Source organism: Salvelinus sp. IW2-2015, linkage group LG2 (assembly GCF_002910315.2).
Source record: "Salvelinus sp. IW2-2015 linkage group LG2, ASM291031v2, whole genome shotgun sequence".
Taxonomy (NCBI): Eukaryota; Metazoa; Chordata; class Actinopteri; order Salmoniformes; family Salmonidae; genus Salvelinus; species Salvelinus sp. IW2-2015.
The window spans coordinates 42103124-42112477 of NC_036839.1; the positions used below are offsets into that span (position 1 = coordinate 42103124).

General features: G+C 38.1%; 1 long non-coding RNA gene across 1 annotated transcript in view; it reads left to right on the forward strand.

Annotated features, from left to right (window-relative positions):
- The first annotated feature begins 2041 nt into the window (after positions 1-2041).
- LOC111980283 (uncharacterized) overlaps positions 2042-9354 on the forward strand; it is a 143395-nt gene continuing 136082 nt past the window's right edge. Inside the window, exon 1 of the long non-coding RNA XR_002879421.2 lies at positions 2042-2127. This is a non-coding gene — a long non-coding RNA (uncharacterized lncRNA). The remainder of the gene's footprint in view (positions 2128-9354) is intronic.

A 9354-nucleotide genomic window follows, 5' to 3' on the forward strand; every position in this document is an offset into this window, starting at 1 on the left:
GGTAAGAAGGGATACTCATCAGTGGTGTTGGAGGGCCAGTAGAAGGTACTCATCAGTGGTGTTGGAGGGCCAGTAGAAGGTACTCATCAGTGGTGTTGGAGGGCCAGTAGAAGGTACTCATCAGGGGTGTTGGAGGGCCAGTAGAAGGTACTCATCCCTATAACTAAGGACCAGATCCTGATACATCAATGTATGCCATCATTGTGAATTTACACACATGTCTTGACTCATGGTCGTTAACAATCCCATGGCACTTGTTGCAAGAGAAGGGGTGTTAACCGGTGTCGTGGATTAACATTTCCAACCTAGCAGCCCATAATATTATGGCTACCTCAGTTCCCAATTGGATCATTCAATCCATCTTATCTCTGAAATGCTTCCCCAAGTCATTGCTGTATATTTCAATGTGTTCTTATTCAACTTGGTATACTACTGAGGGTTAACTAAAATACTGACTTACTGAAAGAAAGAACTTAATATGCAATATATAATATATGGTCTATACAATTTCCTTAGCATTGCATAATTTCAATTAAAAACTGGAGTGGCCTATTAGTAAAGTATACAACATTAAACTGAGCAAAATCTAGTTTAATATAGGATGCATTTTGAAGGGACAATCCTTAGTGCTTCTATGTTGGATTCATATGAATTAAGGATATATACTCATTGATTTGTGAAGAATATAACTTATAAATGCCTAATGAACTTAGTTCAGCTGTCGTACCCCATCAGAACCAAAGATATGAGCTTGCTTTACTCCAACCTTTGTAAATATTGTAAATGTTAAAAAAAACACTGCATAGACTCAAAATGTGCTTAAAACTACAATGTTGATATCTTGGATGGTCAGACCTTGCATCAATAGCTCTGTCTATGAATTTAAGAGTGGTTACATTTCTCCAGGCCCATCTCTCAGCGTTTTACCAAAACAAAGGTGGGGTAGCCTTTGTTATTGTTTCAACTGCGGATTGCCCCTTTAAACCAATCTAAAGGTGGAATTCAATCAGGCTCATGTCATCAACGTCCAATGAATCACAGACAAACAAAACTGTATGCATCACAACTAGCTAACCAGTTTGTAGCAGTCAGAGTTTCTTTAGGTGTATTTTAGTATTAAAAAAACAACCCTGGCTTTTATGTGATACAACCATCCACCTAATCTCATTCACCATAAGGTTACCTTCCACCTTTCGCACTCAGAAAACCCAACAGGGAACAGGCCCCTGCTGTCAGCATCTGTGGCAAATTATGTTTTAAAATCTGAAACTCATATCAAAATGTAAGCAATTTCCATGCTGATGGACTTTCATATCAGCCTCAGTCAGAGAAGCACCACCTGAACATTTCTACCATCAATATTTCAGAGACATTTCATCCGAGTCTTCTTTTGACTGCTGGTGTGATGAGCTGTGATGGTGATGGATATGGCGGAGCCTTGCTCTTCTGCACTCGTAATGCAGGGCCTCATTTCACGAATAAGAAAAAATGGCCCGATGCACGCTTTCTGTGAGTACTCTTGTTGAAATGCAATTTTCAACTATAATGGAATCTGAATGAACGTGTTAACAACAATATGAGATAATAGGGTGTAATATCCAGAATACAAAAAGTAGAAAGAGAGAACAATCAGTGTTTCAGGGACCTATGGCCCCTTTTTAATAATTAAATGGCCGTCCTCAGAGAGGTAGTTGATACATGATAGACCTTAGAGTAGAGGTGAGGCAAGTTTTAGTTGAACTATTCTTAGGTCTATGAGTTTGGATATCTGGTTGGAAATCTACATTGACTGATTCAAACAGAGAATCTACCAATTATAATGAGTTAATTGTACGTGGAAATTGTTTTTTTTTGTTGCACGTTTTCTAGCTGCAAAAAATCACCCTGAAAGGTGGCACTTGATGTCCAGATGTATGTCAATTTGTTACCACCCCATGATCTGTCGCTTTAAATGTGCAGCTCGCTGGCACTTCCAGTAGATCTGCAACGTTAACCCGAGTACGTTGACGTCACTAAACTTTTCCACCATATGCGTGTTGAGATGAGATGAGGGCATGAGAGGGTGGGTTGATGTGGTATCGCCGAGGACCATCTTTCAGGACAGCCTGTTAACTGTCGTGTTGTAATGTAAGTCAATTCATATTTTTTTCATACGTTTTTGGAATGGGATTAGCCTACACAATTTTTTCAATAGTTTAGTGTTTGGATGTTGATCGAGTCGCATGTTTGTGTAGCCTTTTTGTTGTTTTCTGTACAAAACACGTCCGCGCAGCCTAGTGAAGAATAATAATGAACTTCTTGCAAATGCAAAATATGTCGAACTTTATACATTTTCTATCTATTTATTTGTAGTGCGCATAGGTCCATTCTATTTTCACATCTTCTCAATTTTACTCCGTGATGTTGACAATAAACTTTGTAGCGCGCACTCAGACAGACAGGTTCATTTGCTTCAGCGTGGATGCGAGCGTCAAGTGGCACTTTAAGTTTTACTGTTGGTAGACATAACGACAGAAGGCAATACTGTATTGAGTGCAATGCTACATATTTGCAATTCGTCTATTGGAATCATGTGCTACAACTGCATGCATAAATCAAACCACCTAGACACCGTATTTCAGTGCACGCGGAAGGTACATTTTCATTATTGCAGTTTATAAAGACCAGATATAATATAACGGTGTTATTACATTTCACTGCTTAAAAACAGTTGCTTATCGATTTTTCAGACTTTCAGAGAATATGTAATTACCATACAAATTGTACATTTCATTTCACAGCTGATGAAAAAAAAAGATATACTACTGCTGTTACTAGCCTAGGACCTAGGACCAATATTGTCAATATTGGTGATGTTGTATGTTCATATCAGACATTTGTGTCTGCAGTTGTCCCATAATCATTGTCACTGAGTTTTTCACACTTTCACCAGTACCTTCATTACTTTGCACTATTTCATTCATGGGGGCAGTCTTTTGCATTTTGACAAAGATCTGGTTTTATTTTCTATTTATTTAACTAGGCAAGTCAGTTAAGAACACATTCTTACTTACAATGACAGCCTAGGAACACTGCTTTGTTCAGAGGCAGAATGACAACCTTGTCAGCTTGGGATTCGATCCAGCAACCTTTCAGCCCAACGCTCTAACCACTAGGCTACCTGCCACCCCAATTTGGTGCAGTGTAGAGATACCGCAGGCACTGTAGTTTTCACCCTGGGGCAAAAGAGGAGTCATATTTCACATGGTTAATGTACTGTATGATGCTGTCTGTGTCTCTTTCACCAACCATGTCTCATAGACCATTTCTGTTGATGTATGTTTTGATCTCTGAAGTAGTATTGTAGTATCTGTGGTAGTTTGATGAATTGTATAGCTATTACTGCACTGTTGAAGCTAGAAACAAGCATTTTGCTGCACCTGCGATAACATCTGTGAATCTGTGTACGCAACCAACAAACTTTGATTTGATTTGATTGATTGACTGTTTCATTAGAAACATGTCCACCTCCCAAACATTGTCTGCTACACAGTGATCATTACCTGAGAAACAAGGATATTTAGCCTAATGTATCTGGGAAAACAATGTTTCCATTGTGAGCTACTGAAACCTGTCTTGATGCCATGTGCAATGCCTTTAGGCTCTTACACAATGAATTCTACCCCTTTTGCAAATCATTGTGAATGAGTCGAAAAGCCCAGGATAAAGCAGAGAGCCAACTGATCTTTTTTTTCAATTTTCAGTGGGCCCTCCATGACCGCGAGAGAAGTAGAACTCTGGGTAGGATTGGAGCGCATAGTTAAATTAAGGTCATAATATAAGCGAGGCGACAAAAAAAACAACAACATGTTATTCAGCTAAAAACCCCTGAACTGGCATGTAGGCTAAGGCTACAATGTGTCGTCACAGTTTTGCAGGGTTTAGGAACGTTCCACTGAACTATACCGTACGTAGTCATGCAGAGTTCTGTGAAGGATGCATTTGAAACAAGTCAAGCACCGTCAGTCAGATGTGTGTTATTGTGTCTGCAATGGCACTTGTTTGAAGTGCAGTAGACTAGAGGGAGGAAGATCCACAGTAATTTAGGTTGACATAGGTTTGGTATATTGACTCAACCGTAGAGTGTGCAGAATAACATTCTATCTGATCTAGATTGACTCAACCATCGTGTGCAGAAATAACATTCTTATCTGTCTAGATTGACTCAACAGTAGAGTGTGCAGAATAACATTCTATTTGATCTAGATTGACTCAACAGTAAGTGTGCAGAATAACATTCTATCTGATCTAGATTGACTCAACATAGAGTGTGCAGAATAACAAATTCAATTGTCTAGATTGACTCAACGTAGTGTGCAGATACACTATCTGATCTAGATTGACTCAACATAGAGTGTGCAGATAATAATTCTTCTGATCTAGATAGACTCAACAGTAGAGTGTGCAGAATAACATTCAATCTGATCTAGATTGACTCAGAGACCAACCATAGAGTGTGCAGAATACATTCTATCTGATCCAGATTGACTCAACCGTAGAGTGTGCAGAATAACATTCTATCTGATCCAGATTGACTCAACCATAGAGTGTGCAGAATAACATTCCATCTGATCTAGATTGACTCAACAGTAGAGTGGTGCAGAATAACATTCTATCTGATCTAGATTGACTCAACAGTAGTGTGTGCAGAATAACATTCTATTGATTAGATGACTCAACGTAGTGTGCAGAATAAATTCTATCTGATCTAGATTGACTCAACCATAGAGTGTGCAGAATAACATTCTATCTGATCTAGATTGACTCAACAGTAGAGTGTGCAGAATAACATTCTATCTGATCTAGATTGACTCACCGTAGAGTGTGCAGAATAACATTCTATCTGATCTAGATTGACTCAACCGTGTGTCAGAATAACATTCTATCTGATCTAGATTGACTCAACGTAGTGTGCAGAATAACATTCTATCTGATCTAGATTGACTCAACCGTAGTGTGCAGAATAAATTCTATCTGATCTAGATTGACTCAACCATAGAGTTGCAGAATAACATTCTATCTGATCTAGATTGACTCAACCATAGAGTGTGCAGAATAACATTCTATCTGATCTAGATTGACTCAACCGTAGAGTGTGCAGAATAACATTCTATCTGATCTAGATTGACTCAACCGTAGAGTGCAGAATAACATTCTATCTGATCTAGATTGACTCAACCGTAGAGTGTGCAGAATAACATTCTATCTGCTCTAGATTGACTCAACCTAGTGTGTGCAGAATAACATTCAATCTGATCTAGATTGACTCAACAGTAGAGTGTGCAGAATAACATTCTATCTTATCTAGATTGACTCAACCGTAGAGTGTGCAGAATAACATTCTATCTGATCTAGTTTGACTCAACCATAGTGTGCAGAATAACATTCTATCTGATCTAGATTGACTCAACATAGTGTGCAGAATAACATTCTATCTGATCTAGATTGACTCAACAGTAGAGTGTGCAGAATAACATTCTATCTGATCTAGATTGACTCAACCAATAGTGTGCAGAATAACATTTATCTGATCTAGATTGACTCAAAGTAGAGTGTACAGAATAACATTCTATCTGATCTAGATTGACTCAAACGTAGTGTGCAGAATAACATTCTATCTGATCTAGATTGACTCAACAGTAGAGTGTGCAGAATAACATTCAATCTGATCTAGATTGACTCAACCGTAGTGTGCAGAATAACATTCTATCTGATCTAGATTGACTCAACCATAGAGTGTGCAGAATAACATTCTATCTGATCTAGATTGACTCAACCATAGAGTGTGCAGAATATCATTCAATCTGATCTAGATTGACTCAACCGTAGTGTGCGAATAACATTCTATCTGATTCTAGATTGACTCACCGTAGAGTGTGCCAGAATAACATTCTATCTGATCTAGATTGACTAAACAGTAGAGTGTGCAGAATACATTCTATCTGATCTAGATTGACTCAACATAGAGTGTGCAGAATAACATTCTATCTGATCTAGATTGACTCAACATAGAGTGTGCAGAATAATTTCTATCTGATCCAGATTGACTCAACCATAGGTGTGCAGAATAACATTCTATCTGATCTAGATTGACTCAACCGTAGAGTGTGCAGAATAACATTCTATCTGACCTAGATTGACTCAACAGTAGAGTGTGCAGAATAACATTCTATCTGATCTAGATTGACCTCAACCAGTAGTGTGTGCAGAATAACATTCTATCTGATCCAGATTGACCAACAGTAGTGTCAGAATACATTCTATCTGATCTAGATTGACTCAACAGTAGTGTGCAGAATAACATTCTATCTGATCTAGATTGACTCAACCTGTAGTGTGCAGAATAACATTCTATCTGATCTAGATTGACTCAACAGTAAGTGTGCAGAATAACATTCTATCTGATTTAGATTGACTCAACAGTAGAGTGTGCAGAATAACATTCTATCTGATCTAGATTGACTCAACCGTAGAGTGTGCAGAATACATTCTATCTGATCTAGATTGACTCAACCGTAGTGTGCAGAATAACATTCTATCTGATCTAGATTGACTCAACCGTAGAGTGGTGCAGAATAACATTCTATCTGATCTAGATTGACTAACCATAGAGTGTGAGAATAACATTCTATCTGATCTAGATTGACTCAACAGTAGAGTGTGCAGAATAACATTCTATTCTGATCTAGATTGACTCAACCGTAGAGTGTGCAGATAACATTCTATCTGATCTAGATCGACTCAACCGTAGAGTGCAGAATAACATTCTATCTGATCTAGATTGACTCACCGTAGAGTGTGCAGAATAACATTCTATCTGATTAGATTGACTCAACCGTAGAGTGTGCAGAATAACATTCTATCTGATCTAGATTGACTCACACGTAGAGTTGTGCAGAATAACATTCTATCTGATCTAGATTGACTCAACCGTAGAGTGTGCAGAATAAATTCTATCTGATCTAGATTGACTCAACAGTAGAGTGTGCAGAATAACATTCTATCTGATCTAGATTGACTCAACAGTAAGAGTGTGCAGAATAACATTCTATCTGATCTAGATTGACTCAACGTAAGGTGTGCAGAATAACATTCTATCTGATCTAGATTGACTCAACGTAGAGTGTGCAGAATAAGATTCTATCTGATCTAGATTGACTCAACCGTAGAGTGTGCAGAATAACATTCTATCTGATCTAGATTGACTCAACAGTAGAGTGTGCAGAATAACATTCTATCTGATCTAGATTGACTCAACAGTAGAGTGTGCAGAATAACATTCTATCTGATCTAGATTGATTCAACCGTAGTGTGCAGATAACAATTCTATCTGATTAGATTGACTCAACCGTAGAGTGTGCAGAATAACATTCTATCTGATCTAGATTGACTCAACAGTAGAGTGTGCAGATAACATTCTATCTGATCTAGATTGACTCAACCGTAGTGTGCAGAATAACATTCTATCTGATCTAGATTGACTCAACCATAGAGTGTGCAGAATAACATTCTATCTGATCTAGATTGACTCAACCGTAGAGTGTGCAGAATAACTTCTATCTGTCCAGATTGACTCAACAGTAGAGTGTGCAGAATAACATTCTATCTGATCATCAGCATATATAGGCTAACTCAAAGTCGTCCACTTTCTGCCTCTTGTCCTTAGATCTTAGTCTTGACAAGCCTAAATGTTTATGATAAGTTGATGGATTTTCTTTCATGTTATGTTTTAAAATGTTAGAGAATGCTGTGTCTCATCAAAATTTAATTTTATTCAGTGACTAATTGATATTGACTTAAATAGAATGAACAGGATCTTAAGCACTTACAAATAATTCATAATATATTGTACAAATTTGAATTTATAACATATCATCCAAATTGCAGGATCTTAAAAAAAAGATTTGCAGGATGTAACATATTCTAAGAAATGGATGATTTGGATATTTTGGACAATTTTCGGGTACCTGTTTTGGCGTTGTTAGCGCTGCTTTCAAAACTACTGACTGAAATGATAGAAAAACATTTATAATACATCTTTAATAGTTTTGTTACTTAGCATTGTGCCCGGTTGAGGATTTCCTTTGCCCAACCTTATAGCAACAACAGTATTCTCCTCAGTGTACTCAGTCAACACTTTCAGTGGTCTTTCCAGTCTGTCTGAGTCTTAGACCATACTCACGCTGACTGATAATATCATCGCTATCAGTCGATGCTTACTCTCCATCATCCAATCTTCAAACAACAAGCTGGAGCTGCCTCTATCACTTACTGCTGCATTCTATTGATCAGAGTTTACTTTTAACCTCATCCTTATAACAGAAAAAAAAATCTCTTGAACCAAATAGGCCCACTCCTAAGGTGACTAGTAATTGAGGTAAACTTAAAAGGTGATGGACACTCAGTGGAGAACCTGCCCTCATCTCAAAGATATCGTAATAACTATTATCATGTCTATGTGCAGGCTGCACAATAATGACATGTCTAAATTGTTCTTTCTTTAATGGAGGACAGTGTGTGGCAGGGAGTCAGTGTGGTCAGAGCGAGTCAGTGTGTGGCAGGAGCGAGTCAGTGTGTGGCAGGAGCGAGTCAGTGTGTGGCAGGAGCGAGTCAGTGTGTGGAGGGAGCGAGTCAGTGGTGTGCAGGAGCGATCAGTGAAGCCGGACTATTGATGTTTTTGTCTTGCTTGACTTGTGCATTGACTCCCTGAAATGTCAAAGCTTTGAATTTCAGACGTAATGAGTGAATTAATCTCTCTGCACTTATTACACATCTCAATTAATCATCGCCTTGCCAATGATGTGGCGGAAAGTTATTAGGTCCTGTATATATCTCCCTTCGGTGACTATGAAGTCTTTTGTCTTAATTGTTCCAGGCAGAATGGGCATTGTTGTTATTGAATAAAGACTTTCCAAGCTGTGAACGGGACCCTTTGTTATTCAAACAATGTATGAATGGAAGTCTTTAGGAACCACCCGAGCTTACCGTATCAAATAAAATACTGCTCAACTCCCAGCACACTTAGAATGTATTTTCACAGTCAATATTTCTTATGTCACAATCGACTGCACTTTTGTGTGTTTCTACTTTGTACAAATACTTTGTATGGGAAAGCATTGTAAAATCACAAGACTGAGTTTGTAAAAGAGTAGTACATTTCTGAAAATACATTTTGTGTGAAATCATGTTGGAATGAAAACATTCTAATATGCATGACCTCATAGAAGACACTATTTATGAACCTACTACCATAACCCATTCAAAGGCACTTCAATATTTTGTCTTGCCATTCACCCTCTGAATGGCACGCATACA